The 19,242-nt window shown below is 42.5% G+C and overlaps 1 protein-coding gene across 35 annotated transcripts in view; it reads right to left on the bottom strand.

Moving 5' to 3' along the window:
- The window catches only part of LOC109869968 (transcription factor 7-like 2), a 98,944-nt gene that overhangs the window by 29,607 nt on the left and 50,095 nt on the right, over positions 1–19,242 (bottom strand). The window lies entirely within an intron of this gene.

A 19,242-nucleotide genomic window follows, 5' to 3' on the forward strand; every position in this document is an offset into this window, starting at 1 on the left:
GGGACAAGATTAAGCACACAATTATTTCTGACTGACAGGGACCAAATCTGGGAGATTTTTTTCTCTCCAACAATTTAAAGAAAAAGACAAAACATCATCATCTTAAGGTGCCTCCCTGGAGACAAGAGACAAGATTAATACACTTTTAATGAAGCAAGATTTCATTGTGCGTGAGCTGGAGGAACGTCAGAAAAAAAGGACGTAAGAAATATTCTGACTCACGATTTTAACCGTTTTTACTAAAAAGGACTGAAACCACAAATTACTAATATTTTCTGTGACAGCAGTCAAAAATTATGATTCAAGTACTATTATAATTTTTTTGATAAAATCTGAATTCTAATTAACGTTTCTCCCTCCTTCTGGAATACTTTTTCCTCAGGGCTTTCTAACATGAGTTGGAATGAAGAGGAATGAGAGATATAAACACGGAATAGTAAATAATTCCTGCACAAATTTGACATGAAACGTTAATCAGAAACCTGGACCTCCAGCGCTCTACGTGGAGCCCGACACAGTGCCGATCACCATGGACCACACAGGCAGCCTTCCACTACCACCCGCTACCACCATTTCAACTAAAACCTGTGAAACCCTTTCCCTACACCATCAGAACAACCCGCTTACACCATTACAGTTCAAACTAAGGAACCTTTTCCCAATAATCTGAAATACAGTACCTACAACCCGGGACGTATATCAAACAACATGTCTGAAAAATCACATATTTTCTAATCGAGACTGGCCAGCATAAATCCAAGTCGTAATAACATATATATATTTTTAAATACAGTGCCTTAATCAACAGCATTCTTACCTGCACCTGACTCGCTGAGAAATTAGCCAGGTAACATGCCATTGAGTTCAGTCCTACTCTTAATCCAATATCCATTGTAATTGCTTTTGCATGTTTTTGAAGAGCAAAAAAGCACAGATCACACACATTTTTATTTTTTTGGTCTTCTCACGCTTGAGGCTTAAGATTTTGAACAAACTCTACAGTGCGATACCGGTTCTTTTCACCATTCTTTGAGGTGCTTTCACCGCTTTCCCTTTTCCTTTCCCGTTATCCGTCAGGGGTCGACCCAAATAGGAACCTTTTTTAAGGCACGTTTGGAATTTCTTTCGATCTTTTCATGGAAAATACCACTTTGAAATATAGTAAAAAGGCGCCAAGGGGGTGTACGAAAAATGACAGATGTGGGGCATTAATGCCACCGGCCCTGTGAATTGGTGCAGGTCGGGGGTCAAGCTATGGGCACACCTTGGGGTGTCGGGCCCCTGTCGACCACCCTGCAGGACCCCTAATACCATTAGCAACCCTTAGATGAACATAAAAAATTGGGCTTTTGTTCTCAAGGTGCTGATCCGACTCCAACAGCCCAGCGGCACTACCACCCCAAAATACAGATCGGAGTGTCTTCTATTGAACTGAAGAAAGCAGCATAGGACCGCTCAATATCAACATTTTACGGCACCTCAAAAAGCCGCAGGCATCCATGTGATTGTTTTCGGGTGTTTTTATTTTTTAGATAACTTTGCAGTATATACCTTTAATTTTTTATAAGAGCTTGATTACATTTGACCTCACAATGAGTTTAAAATATCATATTTTGATATTGTAGGCTTTAAAAATGTATGATCATGGTCAATAAAAATGCTATACCAAAATACCAAATGCTATATTTAGAGTTTTAATTTACCTTGGGTTGTAATTGAGTTGTAAAATATAACCAATTTAGCAATATTAAATGAAGATATGATTAATATTACAAATACAATTGTGTGTTCCTCACAATGCATTTGGCAATTTGAGATTGACAAATGCTGGTCTATATGTCTACTTGAGCATACATTCATAATAATAATAATAGTAATAATAATAGCAATTAGAATTAAAATTTTAGCAATTGCATGAACACAGACACACAGCCCAATGAATTAGGTGTTCACTGGAGCCTGTCTTTAAGAGTAAACAGCAAGTAGAAAACCCCTCCATGTCTTAATGCATGTTGAGAGTCTATAACAGGTCCAATCTAGGTGAGTAGAAGGAAAGAGGAAAGGAGGAGAGCAGGCAGCTCTGTGGCCCAGCGTGATCACATCAGCACTAGTATCAAATTAACTCTCCGACTTTGAAACTTATTGATCTGCTATTAAGACACTAGTGAACTTGATGAAGTGAGTGCTGTAGGTGACTCGGGGACTTCAAAGTCTCACGCGAGCCACATAAAACAAGCCACTTTGATCCCCCCTTGCCTCGGATCTGGAGAGGGGCTTCTGAGGAACCCCCAATTCGTCTCCTCTCGCTTCTACTCTCCTCTCTCCCACTCACCCGAGGCCCGGGCTTCAGTACCGGCTCTGTCTTTCTCTCCATCCCTCTCTGGCAGCCTGGAGAACTGGCACAGCACTACTGTACAACCACACACTGTTAATTGCACATATTCAAGGGAATGATTAACATGGAGAATACAGTAGCTTTTACAGTGGTGCAGATCTCCTGTCTGATTCACACAAACACTTACATGAAAACACACACACAGTTTGACTGCATGATACGATGCATCAAAAATACACATTCACATCGGCTACACTGCCGGTTCTAAAGATGTCACCATTAAAATTCACTGCTGATAAAGAGGTGAGTCTCCTGACCGAATTTACAGTATTTAATATTGTAAGGATAAGAGGAACAATACAGAGTGCTAGATATAGCATTGCTATTGTGTGGCGACCACCCCCCCCCCCAAGGAAAATCTTCACTTCCATATTAGAAACTGCAGAATGCCAATCATACCTGGGATTTTCTTTTCTCCTTTTGTGCCACTGGGTGGAGGTAGTAGTTAATGTTTTCAGTTCATGCTAAATCACAATTACATTTTGAGATATAAACAAATCCAGACATGCCCACGGAACACCATATTTTCCGGGCCAACCCTCTATAGAGCCTACTTTAAATAACATAACACAAAAAGCAGTGTCTAACTCACTCACTAGAAGCTCTATCTGCTGTCTCTCTCCATTCCACTATTAGAACGGCTGGAAAATGGTTTTAAAACTGGTTCTGCCTCCAGTCCTCCACTAACCCACAAGGGCCGATTAAAGTAAATATGAATGGCTAAATGAAGGACCGGACAGTGTTTGCGCTTAGGCTCCGGTGCTCAAAAGGTGTGTGTGTGTGTGTATATAAGTGTGTGTGTAGCTGCGCTTGGAGTGCCAGGGCTAAGCTGTGTCTGTTTAATTAAGAGGTGTAAACAGATGACAAATGTGAGACAGTTAAACATTTCATGTGTGTTTATCTCTCCCCTCTCGCACTCATTTATTTAGTTCAGAGAAGATTCTAGAGTGGGTGGTGTTAAAGACTGATGGGAGAGACAGCGTCGGATTAAAACGCAGCCGCCACGCTACCATGACAGTCAGCAGGCAACAGAGAGAAATTTCCTGACAATTGTTTTGACATTTTTTACTGCTCAACTAAATTCTGTTTGATAAAAAAAAAGCTAGGGATTATACAATTAATTGAATAAATTCAAATACTTATGCTGCTATGCAGCTGCTGTTAGAGGCAATAATTACATTGGTTTCAATTTTGATGACATTATGACATTGAATGACAAAACATTGGAATTAGATTTTCCATTTCAAATAGTATCAAGTGAATTGACAATATAAAAGTGCAATTAATATTGCTATAACGTTCATGACCGCATTCTCCTTGCAAGTAAGATCACCTGACAATGTTTTTATGCTTCCTATCTCGCATTGATGTATATTGCCAAGAGTCAATGTCAAATCGGAGCTGCGCAACACCCGCAGTAAATGCAGAACGAACAACGCCTGCGGCACACGCATCCTTTTCTTAACCCACTTGCAATATATAGCTCAAAGTTATCATTTCCATTGTGACAATGTTAAAGTCAAAAAAAATATGTTTGGGGGGTGGATAGGGGAAGGAGAGGCATGAGAGGCAGGAGAGAAAAAGCAAAAGAAGAAGGAGAGGGAGAAAAAGAAGAAGAGGAGCAGGAGGAGGAGGGGAAAAAAGAGCCCTGTGCCACGAGCATATATAAGAGAACTTTCACCAATTAGTGGAGAGAAACGGGAGAGGGAGCTGCCGCAGAGCCGGCACTCAAAGAGCCAGGCCTCGCGGCGGAGCTGTCATGTCGGCAGGATTGATCAACAGGCCTGCTATTTCTAATGGCATGTTGTCATGAAGCCGCAGCCATGGGGAGCCACCTGCCTCAGTCCTCCTAGACAGCAAAGTGTGTGTGTGTGTGTGTGTGTGTGTGTGTGTGTGTGTGTGTGTGTGTGTGTGTGTGTGTGTGTGTATGTGGATTTGAGATTGGGTTGGGGGGTATTGCAGCAACCATATATACCTATTCCGTGCCAGTATATCTTTAACTAACAATTTGAGAAGGGCCTCAATTCCTCCTCCCCTCTCTTCCTTCCTTCCTACCTTACCCATCCCTGAAGTGTTCAAATGTGACAGGTGCACCTGTACTGTTTTAATCTCACCTAGTCCAGCCAGACAAAGCGTGTGTCAGTGCAATGACTGCAAACATGAAAATGTATAATATTGTTTTAATTTCTATTTCCATTGATAATAATAATACATTAAATCAATTTAAACATCTCAGCTGTTCAACTTGTATTGTTAATAGGAGTGAAATTAAAATACAATAAATAGAAGATTAATTTCTGCTAAGAAGCTATTTTTTATTCCATTTTCATAACAAATCAGAAGTACCCATTTCATTGAGCTATAAATGATTGTCTCAATCAAGAGGCTATGATAAGCTGCATTAAGTATGCAAAAAAATGATATACTATAAAGCATCTTATTTGATTAAAGCTCATTTACTGAAAATCTAGCCAATTTTAAAACATTTTTGTATAATTTAAAACGGTTCTGGGAGAAACGACGCAATCAAACAAAGGAAATCGCTCAATAAAAAATGTGTCACGTTGCTCTGTTTTTCAGTAATGCGGCAACAGTAACTAGAAGCCTTGCTTAATTTCTAGCCTTCACCACAAGTGTGGCCTCACTAACGATAAAAAGTCAAATAAAAGTTACAGAACTTTCGAGTTCAAGGTAGCGCTAGCTACTTGGAGTGTATGTCACGTACAGGTAACCTTTTTATCGGGCCTGCCTCTGGTCTCATCAGTCGATTAAATTCTCTGCCAGCGGCAGTGGCTTAGCCGAGGGACACGGACCAATAGAAAAATATTTCATTGTGTTAGCATTTCAAATGGCGAGTTGAGGGAGAGGTGGGGGGAAGAAGCGCAAACCGATCATTGCCAGTGGAATTAATTGGCTATTCCGAGAATAATGTCCCTTACCCATGATCCTCGGAGGGCCGAACGCCAGCGGAGGCCACTTTTTTTGTTCGGTGTCTTCAAAAAGAGGACTGCTTGGGGGTACTGACCGTATTAGGGTTTTAGCTCAGACCCCTAAAGGCCGGGTGAAATAATCAGAGGCGCTGAACCAAACTCGGCTAATCCGCACCCTAATTAAAAACTCAGAACCCCATTACACCTCACCGTAATGCCAATCGAAAAATAAATACTTTTAAAGAAATAAAATGGAGTGAAAATAAAATTCGGAACATAAAGAGAAAGAATAAAACAACGATATATGCAGAGAGAATTTTAGAACAATGGACTGCACTAGGCTTTCAGCCAACGCTCAATAAATGGCTCAAGATGGAGCTACCATGGTGGTGCTTCTATCCTTTTATTCAAGGGGATTTGGGTTTGAGCTCTGTTACACATCGCCCAAGCATATGCAATGACCCTAACTGATATCGGTGCATCTTTTAACCATATCTTAATCTAACCTTTTTAAAGCTCTGTGGCTTTTCAGACTCAAAACAGCATTAAGAATGAGCATTGTTTGGAGCATGGGGGAGGCAGCCCTAGGAGACGATTCCACAGAATTGTTGGGCCTGGTCCGGGGCAGGAGCCCTCTGGATAAACAGCTGCTTATGCGCACGAATCATCAACTCTATAGAGCAAAGTGGGAAAACAACCCCCCCCCCCCAAAAAAAGATCCAGATTAGGGTGGGGATCATCCCAAATGCTCCATCTCTCCATATCGACCACTTTGGGTCTATAGTACGCAGTTTGTCGATTTTATCCCCCCCAAAGACGGACGGGCGAATTCGCAGTGGTCCCCATTACACGCCTCTCCTTCGCTCATTGTGAATTCAGTCAACGAAGTCAATCTTATTAACTTCCGCACTGGTTCACACATGACATTTTCTTCAATTTTCTCGGCAACATCAAAAACATCAATTAGCAGCTGGAAAATGGGAAGGAGCGAATGACAGAGTCCGATAACAGACTTATTTGAAGCTGAGGGTAAATCTATTCTCCGGTTTCTGAATGTGTTCATTACAATTGCATTTTCAAAGAAGACCTCCAAATAGCAAAGAAATTAAACGTATCTTCTAGAAATGTCCAGAAATTGTTTTTTGTGTGTTTTTTTAATCCTGTGTCTATCTCCCGGCCTCAGCGGGCAACACAAAGCATAGTGGTGCCGCATTTTCCGTCTCTCATTATAACAGCTCACAACTTCCTCCACAGAACTTGAAACCCTGTAATGCCAAATCCAACCCGGAAAATAACAATTTTAAAGAAATGTAACATTTTCCTATGATGGATGGAGACCCAGATAAAAAAAAAACCTTTAACCGACCTATTGTCAAAAAAAATATAGACCGACTGTATGATGATTTAACACCTACTTTTATTTTAAAATAGTGATTAAATACACCAGATATCATATCACATGGCAAATCTGAGGGAAAAATATGTTTATTGAGTATTATTTAGTTGGTTTTTACCTTTATCCTATCTTTAATTAAAGTCTAAATAAGTGAAGACTTCAATATCCAAAATCCACTGTACTGAGAAGTAGTCTTGCAATGTATGTGGCATGGTATCACACCCCCTCATACCTTGCTTTTAAATGCAATATTTCCTTCCCCTTACTGGATCCTGGATACTTGAAATGCTATAAAAATATATAAAAAATAACATATTAAATATCATACATCAACTCATTTCAATTGATAATTTCCTGCTTTTTACATCATATCACAGTGTGTCGAAATATGAACCTGCATATAAAAAAAAAATAATTCTTTGCTCAACTTTTCCCCTTTCGCAACATTGATGAACATGTAACCCAGTAAACTAAGTAAAAGGCTATTTTTTGCTGATATCCAAACATCGTCAGACGGCTTCCTCATGCTTGAGTTACATCTCCGAGGGGGTGAACAAAAGCAACTTTAGTGGCTGCGGAAAGACACTCGTAATGCTATGGGGGAGAGGGCCGATCACATACAGAGATGCGCGGATCAGGTTCCTCCGGCCCATTGATTTCTGATCTTTTGACATTATTTAGTTGCTTTTTATTTTCTTGCCCGTCTTTCTTCCACGTCACAAAAGACAGGGATGTCCAAACAAGTGACGGTGGGGATATCTACTATCTGTCAAAAGAGCAGGCTTTTCCCGGCACTGAAGCAGTGGAGTGCTCTGACAGTGCCGAGAACCATCGGGATGAAAATATCACTCTTTATAATGGGGCTAATCAGATTTCGGATGCTATTTGCCTTCTAGCCAAGGGGAGACGGGTGGCGTAGAGCAAAAGGGCTGTAACCAATACACTTCCCCTAGTCCATCAGAGTCACTATCTGTCCGCACCTCAAAAAGAAGGCCTTTAATGAGGTTAGATCCATTTGAGGTGTAGCTATAGGCTATAAATCACACCAATACGGAAGAACACAACTTTAAATGTATGGTGACACATCTACCTGAATTTCTATGTACAACATTGTAAATATGGCTAAAACAAACAAGCTGGCTAAATGCAGAATGAAATGAGTAGAGGTGCATTTGTAATACCTCTGCTCGATGAATGCTGAACATACAGAAGTGATCATTTCCATTAAGCAGGGATTAGATCATCTTTCCCATGTGCTTTCACAGGCCTGTTGCAGATTAGATCACTGTGAAAATGGTCAAATGGTTCTGTTTATCTCCCTGTAATTATTTTGATGCAGATGACAGAGATTGTTTGTGCGGCTGTGTGTAAAGGCTTGATGACGCGCACAACCACACACACACACACAGACACACAGACAGTGAGATAAAGACCTCTGCATGGACAAAGCTGAGTGGCGCCTCTAAATACCATTAACCCATTAGATTGTTTTAATAAAAACCTTACAAAAGGACCCATAGTAAGTGATTTGTAATACTGTTTTAGGTGAAGGAGCAGGTCCAAGCACACACAATTACTATATTCAAGTCAAGTAATGACTGACAGTAATGTTCTTGTGACGTGACACAAATTGACTTTCAATGAGGTAGAAAAACAGACAAACTGGGCGACCACGGCATGGCGTTTGCTATGCTAGCAGACAGTGCTTCAATCAGGGCCACCCGCACATCTCCCACGGCATCAATTGTAAGGAAGAATTCATATTGGTTGTTCTTCACAAAACATGACTATCAACCACTATCAAGTCAAACTATTTTTTGAAGAGATCTCCATCATATTTTTCCCATTACCTGTACATTGACAGTTTAAAAGAGCAATTACAAGGTAAAAAATAATAACTGTCCTTCGCCAGGGCAAGGCATTGTCAGTAACCCAGATGTAAATAATGCTGTCTTTTTATACTAACATATTTTATTAGCCTAAGGAATTATTAAAACATGTTGCAATAATAGAGGACCATGGCATTCTGTTATATTCATTCAATTCCATGCATTTTACAAGCAAGCAATTCAGCTTTCTTTTGTGTGGCGCAATTGGTGATACTGTACCTTAAACAGTACACTCCCATCATGTCAATTGCTTTGTAAATAAGGATGCATTACGAAAGGAAAATTACATGGGCAAGAGACTGTAGTAATAGTTTTCCTCTTCGGGACTGTAATACATGGCATCCAGGTCAGGATAACCAATAATATACACAAAGCACTAACCCTGACTCTCGTTTTTAAGTGTTCATAGGTCTAGGTCTATATATTCCTGGTGTTTTTTTAACAAACATTGCTTATTTTAGTTAAACGCTCTCACAGACTGTGCTTATTTGAGACCAAAACTAGCGATCAATTGTAGAGTCGTGACTCTTTATAATCACTTCTATTTCCAGTCCATTAAAGTTTGGCCGTGTCACTTGATTACTACCTTTTGTATCTACCTTTCCAATTACTTTTAGAGTTTGGGATTTACAAATGTGCACTTTCATGTCCCGTGTTAGCAGATAAGTTGCTGCTCCTTGCCATGAAAGAAGCGTTTTAATGAGCTGCACTAGGGTTAATTGATTCGCTAAGATCCCAGAGTCATGTGTCTCAATATGAAATCAAGCCATTTCTTGGAGTTTCCACAACTTATTTAATTACAAACACTTCAGCCCAATTTCTAGAGTTGAAAAAACGGCTGTGTTGATCTGACCGTGTCTGCTTGTTTGTTTATGCTGGTTGGTCTTACCCTGCCTTCCCATGATTCCTGACACCGTCATATGTTCTTCATAGATAGCCCATGGTGTACTTTCAGATAGGAAAATAAACATGATCCAGTGTAATGCGTAGGTGCATAAGTGTGGTGGTCAGAAAATGGCACGAGTCACCAATATGATTGGTCGATTTAGTATTTGTCCTAGAATTTGGTAGCTACGGTTTATAATTATGTTTACTTTTTGGAATAAAAAAATAACTTCTCTCACACCTTTCCACTCTCTCCATCTTACCACACACACAGAGACCCCCCCCCCCCCCACACACACAACCAGCTAATCCCCCCTAAAAGACTGTTCCAGTCACTTGCTATTAGGAACTACATGAGGTGAATCTGCCCGTATAAAATGCCTTGTAATTAACACTGGTGCAAGCGTGTTAAGGTTACCCTCTGGTAGAAGGGGTTCAGTACTCTTGGCAGTGTAATTACGGGTTCCCCACAACGCACCAACCATCTCACTTAACATCGCTAATTCAATCCATCTTCATTTCCCCAGCACCACCCATCTCATTGATGGATAGCTATCATTAGAGGGTGACAAAGCACTGAAATGACTGAGGCGTGTGTGTGAGTTGGGCCTAATGTCGGGGTGCCGTGCAGGAGGCACACACTATTGCCTTCTAACAGTGGACCTACACATTACCAAGGGGTGTGTAGAGATGGGACAGAGCGAATGCTTTTGGGTCAGAGAGCAGGACGCATACTGGAAACACATACATAAAAAGCACACATATATTTGAGTATACGCACAACACTTGGCTGCCAGTGACCCCAACACACAGAGAGGCTATGGTTCTGCTCGGCACCCTTTTATAACATGCTGCTCAGACAGCAGACACACAGACACACGTCTCGTGTTCGAAGCAGTCCAACACTAACCACAGACCCTGATTGAGGGAGACTGGTCTGGTGGTACTCTATATTTTCAGTCTATATATTCAGCCCCAGCCTGGCTGTATATCTTAATTATGTGCTCTGTTTCTTTGTGGAGTGGCGGAGAACAGTGTCCTAGTCATCCCAGTGCAGCAGAAGGTCTCTGTCATGAGGCTATGTTAGACTTTATGGGCTCTGTCATACCCACTGCATCATTACACAACTCACAACCAGCCGGCCCGAATGCCTCTCTAAACAGTGTGTCGCACTCAAACAGGCAATTGCGCGCACACTGTACAAGGCCAACAGCTTCACATGAAGCGACGCTTGTTTGTAAAATCTTTAAAATAATAATTCATTTGAACATAATTAAGGTCCTACATACTTGTTTATTGACCCGCAGTAGGCCTATCTCTTATTACACATGGGCATCTGAAAATCAACAACCCATTCGGGCTACAATGTGGGATAAAAGAGAATAAACAACTGAGAAGGAGGTGAAGAGGAACAAATGCCCAGAAGAGCGAGCCCAGCTGACGTGTGGCTATAAGCAGCCAGGCAGCCCTGCGCTCAGCTCAATGTGATTATCTCCTTTCTGGCTGCAGGTTTCGGGGTCAACGGTGCCACACACACAAGCCTGGCCTTGCCATTTCAATGATTGAATTGAATCCGGAGCTCTCAATCAATTGTGTTCAGTGACCCCAGAGACGCCACTGTGGAGAATGCCCACCACCGTCTCACCGTCCTGGGGAGGGAGCCTAGGCCTACAACAAGCCCCAATCCATTAACCAGGATCCGGTGCCACCGGGTTGAGTAGCTCAAAATGGCTGCCACACCAGGCAGCGGCACTTCATGTTTTTACCCGGAGACGTGGGGTCTACTGTGGGAGTTTTTTTTTTTTTTTTTCTATTAGCAGGGATTTAAAAGGCATTTTGACACCTGGAGTTGTAGGCACTTCCACAAAAGACACAGACACTCTGTTTTACTATCAAACTCTATTTAACAGTGAAGAGGACACAGAGGTTCACATTCAGGTGATGCTGCCTGGCTGAATGTGGGAGATTCTCAGGCTTGTGCTCTCTTGTTTTGTTGGCTTGTTGTGAGGGAGGAATGTGTTGCTACAGCCTCCAAACTCAGCATTCACACAAATACAGCACAGACACACACACAACCTATTGCTCACACTCACATACGCACTCAGACACACCTTGCATCCATACACTCCCACTATTAAATCACCCTCAGACAACTCTGACAATCATGCAAATACACACTAGTACATCAACGAAACCCATGCAGGCACTCATATACTCACAGCAACACACTTACACACAGACACAGACACAGACACAGACACAGACACAGACACAGACACAGACACAGACACAGACACACACAAATAGATGTAGGCCTATGTACTGTATTCCAGTGCAGGCTGCTGAGAGGAGGATTACTCATAACAATGACTGGAATGGAATGGTATCAAACACGTGGTTTTCATGTGTTTGATACCATTCCATTCAGTCTATTCCAGCCATTATACTCCATTCCAGACATTATTATGAGCCGTCCTCCCCTCAGCAGCCTCCACTGCTGTATTCCCTGATACACTCCCATAGACTTCAGTGCTGGCCTGCCTGCAGATCCTGCAGTTTGTTTAGCAACACTCCATTTGACGACAACCAAAGGGTGCAATTAAGTCCAATTAGAGTCTGTCGGTTTTATTAAGAGGCAAAAGCTAGCCAGGCTTGGGGGCAGCGAGGGGAGCAGGGGGAGCTACAACAGCACAAAACTGCTGCACTGCACACAGCCAGGCTGGCTGAGAATAGAGCCATTACTCCGAGGAGAAGGGCAAATGCTAGTAGATGTCAGGAAAAAAAAAACAGACAACTGAAAGACGACTAAACGACTCGGCTGCCAATGTAAACAGTGGAGGTGTGGAATAACAAAAAAGGTTCATGTTCACCAGGTTCAAAGATGTTCGCTGTCAGTCAAGACTCGTCTTTAACCAGCCCGGGGTCAGCGGGTGAGCTGACCTCAGATGCTCTGGTGATTACATCATCAGAGTAAGACCCCGTTTGGTACATTGAGAGAGATTAGTAGTGTAAACAGCTGCTCTATCCTTGGTGAGATAGCGGTACTGTGCGCCAGGCTAAGCTATACTGTAATGCTGAGTTATCAAACTATAAATAACTTAAAATGGAATAATTAAACTGTATTTTTACGACAGATGATTCATCAAATCGATCAATACATGATAAAAGTAGTAAATGCTGAAATCTGACTGCAAAAACACCTGAAATGCAGATGTCACAAGCCAAATTGGGAGGGGGTCCATACAGGACTTATGTGGCCATGCCCTGGGATACTTGTGTTTAAATAGCTAAATACTACAGCTGTGATGGAACAAAACACTGGCGCAGCTTTCATCGGATCAAAAACATTTTCCACGTTTACGTCCGACCCCTCCTCAGGGATGTTTACAGATCGCTATCGTTCCGTCTTCGTCACGTTTTTCTCTTGGACATGTTTCAAAAGACGAGGGCTTTTTATCTCGCCTCTTGCTGTGAGGAAATCTGCTCTTAATGGCTTTCAAAACAGGAAGCCCAACAACAAAAACTGGAAAGTGAGCATGCTTCCCTACCAGCCCCTTCAGTAGGCATCCTTCCCAGTGTTGGGGTATAGTATTCTGCACCACAGTGTTGCCAAATGTGTCAGTCACAATGACCTTCACCTGACAGCACAACTTAATATTCCTGATCGATATCAAATTAAAGTCTGTAGTATACTGTTTATGGCATTCTTAGGCATTTACTGTTGTGTATCCATAACCCAATCCCGTGCCTCCTCTATGGAATCCATGCCCACTGAGTGCCCTGGACATGAGTAGATTTTCTGTGGCCCAACAAAAAGAGACCTGAAAGACAGCTAGCTACACACGCTTCCTCACAGTTGGATAAAACAAACCTTAACTGCACAACTCAACCTCACCAAATAACTGATTTTGACATCCTGAAGTTGTTTTTACTACTCTCCTCTCTCTCTCTGGGTAAAAAAAAGGAAATAATTTTCAGGAAAAAAAGAAGAAAAAAAGATATCCTTTCTCACTCCCTGTGTGCTGTTTCCGTGTGTGGAAGTGTTCCCTTCCATTGATTTTTCCCAGCCGGGGCCCTTCCCAACACTAGGCGCTTCCTTGACGGTGTCATCTTCAGCACCATTCTTCCTTTTAACTGTGCTTTACTCAAGTGGTGTAGTGTACTAAACCGCCAGAGAGGAGGGGGGGAAGAAAGGAGGAGAAAAACTGATACATGCGTTTCAAAGTTTCATCTATTGATTTCTGTTTGATGCAGATTGGGGGGGGGGGGGAGAAAGAACAGTTCACAGTTGAGGAGATTATTTTTTGATCACCGCTACAGTGGTGGTGTTTGGTAGTAGGAGTAGGAGTAGGAGTAGTAGTTATAGTAGACAGGGATGTGCGTCTGTCTGGGAATTCCTTTGTTCTGCGCTGTGTAGAGTTCATACCCAGATTCCATGCGGACAGTGGGCTCATTAAACGTAGTGACCAACGGCAAGTAGCGTAATTACACGCTGATAGGAGATCATCAGAATGTGCCAGCACGTGACCTATGCTGCCTATCCCTATGGAGTTTAACGGTAGACAAAGGTGAATACATTCACACGCTGGATGGTACAAAACTGCAGACACACGGAAAAGCATAAAAGAAGAGCACAACTATTCAACAAATCATGAGTGCAGGGAGCTGGAGATGATAAGATATGGAGAGACAGGGAGAGAAAGATTGACAGCAGAGGGAGAAAGAGAGGAACGAAGGGAGTCTTTGCAGCGTCCATTTATTTTCCCCCATCATGAAGCAAGATACAGAGAGCCATGGAAACAGAGAAAAAAGACAGCATGGGCAGAACGATGGGTAAGGTAGAGACTAGAGAGAGAGAGGGGAAAAGAGAGATGGTGGGTGTCTGCCGTCTCCATTCATTCCCATGATTAGCAGAGCTGTAGACTCTTATCCAGTGCTCCCCACTCTGCCAGTCCTCTCTGTGATGTGCATCTGTGTCCACTGGGGGCTACAATTAGCCCATCAAACTCATTCCAGCCGGGACTCGGTGCCGCCTCTCAAACCCCCTCACTCTCAGGAGCCTACTCCTCCAAAGAGACGGGCAACTTGTAAGACTGGGGGAGGTAGCCTTTGAAGTCCCAGGCGTTGCCGAGGTCTCCCTTTTTGCTCATATCAAGGGTGAGGAGATATAACAATTAAAACAGCAAGAGAGGCAGGCCCACACCACGGCGCGCATGCATGCACAGCACACAGGCTTGTGCAGATGCAGGAGAGCTCGTGGGCATCAAGCACGTTCTCTCAGAAGAAGGTGGGCCACAATAGAGGAGACAAGCGAGCCGTTGGCATGGCGGCTAACGGATCACCACCGGCCGTGGTACAAGTGATGGAGGAATTTGACACATATTTCCTAGCGTCTTTTCCAACCTTCTATCCATCCCAATTTCCTCTCCTTTACTTCTCTGTCATTATCTCCCCTTCTTCAACTGGTACAAAACAGGAGTTATCGGTCTTACTGCTAGTTACTCAAGCTCAGATGGGCATTAGTGTAAGTGACCCCACGTTGCATAAGACACAGCTTTACTCCTCTCTGCTCCAGTGGGGCTCAGTGGCAACCTCCCAGGTAATTACACAGCCCGGACTACCAGCCCAGATAGATAGCCTACACACACACACACACACACACACACACACACACACACACACACACACACACACACACACACACACACACACACACACACACACACACACACACACACAGGCATAATCAGTCTCACACACAGCCAGACACAAACCCACATAATTTTAAGGAGGATTACAATGACTTCAATCTGAGCCTGTTCATCAAGCCCCCTATATACGACGATACTCCTCTGTCAACTCCTTTGCCTTTAGCGTATTGTACTATATGTATAGTAGGACTGGCTCTGTACGGTGCAGGGTCATCTGTAGTTTAAACATGTGTGCGTATGCAGATGCAACGGAGCATGTGGTCCGCATTAGCTACAGCAAGGAGCAGTAGCCAAAAAGAGCTAAACCAGCGTTTTAGCAGCCGTCTAGTCTAGCATGTCAAAAGGGTCTCTTATTATTTATTCGGAGTCTGCCCTTTTAGCAGTTTATCAACAAACTGTATCATAGTGATAGAGCAAAAAAAATTGCTAATGCATACTTTTGCATTTAATTGCAAACATAAATTGGATACCAGTTTTGAGTACATTGCACTGCAAAACAAAACAAAAGAGTCATGCTTAATAAAACTAAGAAGCATTCTTTCTTTTGTCTGTTATTTTAGACTCTTCTCTAAAGACAGAATCCCATAAAACAAAACACAAAACGGCTATGGTCTCAATGAATACCAGTGAGAATCAAATGAGCTATTCAGGCTGCCAGTTGATTTATCCATGCCTCGCTACACACCAATCAGCTCGCCCGCCGGCCACACCAACAGCCAGTCACTTGTCTGCCATTTCAACGCAAGATGGAGACAGTGCCAAAAGTTCCAATTAAAATCTCTGTCCACCATGACGTGTGAGGGGAAAAAGCCCAAACGCTGGGCTTTCCAACAAAGTCGAGGAAAACTACAAAAAAAGCTGCCGAATGCTAAGGACAAGCCGCATCTTCTCGGTTTCTGCCGAGCACAAAATAAATAAGCATGAAGAGGAGGAGGAAGAGGGGGGGACGTCTTGTTACGGAGGAACAGAGCATGTAACAGATAACAGAGCGACAGTGTTCAAAGAAGAAGGCAGGCCCGTAAAACTTGCGCAGATTCGACATCATCGCCTCACTGTCCCTTAATGAGCCAGTAAAGAAGAGCCTGTCGTGTGTCCGCAAAACCACACCTGTCTCACTCTAATCACAATGCCTCAGATTCAAATCACACACACACACACACACACACACACACACACACACACACACACACACACACACACACACACACACACACACACACACACACACACACACACACACGTCACACAGCCACTCTACATCTGTGCTGTTTATTTTGCTCAGAAAGGATGTTAACAAGACAAATGAATGAATAAATGCACAAATAATGCATTTAGATCATGTTAATAATGTATGAAAAGTAAGCTGCTTTTTTTGCTTTTTGACAGCTATCCCAATGCTGAGGACTTTGCAGACTTTGGTGGTGGGTTCATTATTTTGATCTATTTCCCGAGTTGCAACTCTTGTGCTTTTGTGCTTTTATTGACAGTCTGGCCAGTACCTGGTGCACATGGCAGATCTGTTGATCCATCACCAGACATAATAGTGTATCCACTAACTATATTATCTAACAGATTTTTCATAACAACGTGCCCATATTTCAATGAAATTGGGCAATGTTTCCCAGACATGTATGGCAAAATTAAAAATGTTTCTCCTTCACCTTGATTGATTTAAATGGTATGTTAATAAGCCATTTAATCAGAGATGATTAAATGATCAGAGATTTTTAGAGGGCTGGAAAAACAACTAAATAAAAAAGCATGTGCACGCACACCTGCAGAGGTATGCACGTACATGCAAATACAAATCACCTTCCTCAGTGTGAGCTGTTCCAGATTTTCACAACTATTAGAAAAAAAACACCTAAGAGAGAAACTGACTTGGAAGAAAAATAGTCTCAAGTCTAATTGTATCGCTTTTTTTGAGACGAGACAAAAGAAGAGCCCGGGACTCAGTCATCATTGACTACACTGACTGTGGAAGAAAACATAAGAAACACAGCCAAACAAATAAAGAAAGTTCAGAGATGTCTTCACTGAAACCGCTGAGAAGAACAAAAAAAATGTATTGGGGGTTAGTCTCGCTCAGGTTGAGCTGACACATGTGAAAACAATATAAAAGAGGTTTGAGGAAAGAGAAGGAGGAGGACAATGCAAAACTATTCAAGAATTAGATACCGAGTGTTCTTAACTAATCCCCGCGACCCGCTCTCCTGCCGTACGAGCAGGGAAACTAAACCTAATTCAGGGCAGCTTAAGGGCTCCCTGGAAACAGTCAGCATTCCACCGGCAAACACACACACACACACACACACACACACACACACACACACACACACACACACACACACACACACACACACACACATGGAGAAGGAGGTGTTATACTTTAACTGCCACAGTGCATTCAACTGTAGCAATAAATTGCTCTTTGGGGATGTGGGGTTCATCGCCTCTCCATACACACCCAGTGCGCCCTACCCCTCTCCAAAATCCACCCAAAAATCTCTCACCCCAAAGTGTGGCCACCGCAGTCAGGCAAACAACCAGCCAGGGGATGGGTGCTCCAACACAAGGGGCGCTGTGCCAGTCCAAACAGTGGATTAGCAGGCGAGAGCGTGCTGAGGGTCTGACGGTGATTCAAGAGGACAGCACACTGTAGCACTATATACGTAGGCCTGTGTGATGGGCTTTGCAGTAGAATGTTAGAGTTGTGCAGCCAGGGGCTCCACTGCTATTTGACCCTAACCTACGGATTACTCATTGGATATTACTGCATTGTCGGAACTAGAAGCACAAGCATTCTGCTACACTCGCATTAACATCTGCTAACCATGGCCTGTAAGCAGTATATGGACAAGGTGTGACAGCAATCCATGCTTTGGTTTAGTTTCCCTGGCACGGTTTCCAAATGCTAAGGTTTTAGCATTTGTGACACATTTCCCCTGCAAGTCATCGAACCAATATCAGCGTTCTTCACGCATCATGTTCAAATCATCTATAAGTGACTTTGTTGAGCTTCACAATCAATTTTAGATACTTTCGGATGACTTGGATATGGTGAACGAAATATGCTAATATCGGTCCCATGACTCGAATGGGATTTGTGACACAAATGCTAATATGGAAACAGTGCCAGGGAAGCCAAAACATGGATTGCAGTCATACCTTGTCCATTGATTGCTTTAAGGGTAAGGAAACCAATATGTGATTTTATAATTTTGGTGAACAATCCCTTCAATGAGTGCGGTTACATGCACACAATAAAGCGTTTATTGTGGATAGTCAGATTGATATAATCGATTAAAACGTTTGTATGCTTTGCAAAAATAACAATTTCCCTAATAATCATGTTTAAATGGACACATCTGAAATCAGGCTACCTGATGGCACTCTGATAAATGTAGAAAATCGGCAATCAATATAGACATTTTACCACAGCGAACATGTTATTTTTGGGAAACATATTTGATTCTGAGTACGGACATAAAGTGTGAAAACTACTTCTAAGACACATTCATTCAGTTGTTTCTGAACACACTTCACTCGCACTAAAGAGGGAGGCTCGATCGGCTGGTGCTGGCACATGCACAGATCAAAAACACCGTTGGAGATCGATTAAGGTGTTTGCATGTCCTAATAGTATGAAAGATTGCTTAGAAAACTAGATGTTTTAATTGGAATATGCTTACTTAGATTTTGACCTTACGCCAATTAAGACAAATAGAGTAAGGTGTTCACGTGACTTTTGTATAACCTGCCCACTGCCATAATCAGTTTAATATCGAAGTATTAGCGTGCATGTCAATGTCCTCAATGAGAAATCTTTCTAGAGGGTTCATCACTTTTGTCTTTATTTACGTTTTTTCCCCTTTAACTTTCTGACCAAGTAAGCACCCGCAGTGATTTCATAGAGCGCTAACACCAGAGTCACAATGGACATACAAACACATACTGTACTCTGGAGCCAAACAGTGCTCTAAATTCTACTGGCGACTCTAGGGATATTCTCTAAATCACTTCACCCTACTCTCCA

The sequence above is a fragment of the Oncorhynchus kisutch genome, linkage group LG25, assembly GCF_002021735.2.
Source record: "Oncorhynchus kisutch isolate 150728-3 linkage group LG25, Okis_V2, whole genome shotgun sequence".
Classification (NCBI taxonomy): domain Eukaryota; kingdom Metazoa; phylum Chordata; class Actinopteri; order Salmoniformes; family Salmonidae; genus Oncorhynchus; species Oncorhynchus kisutch.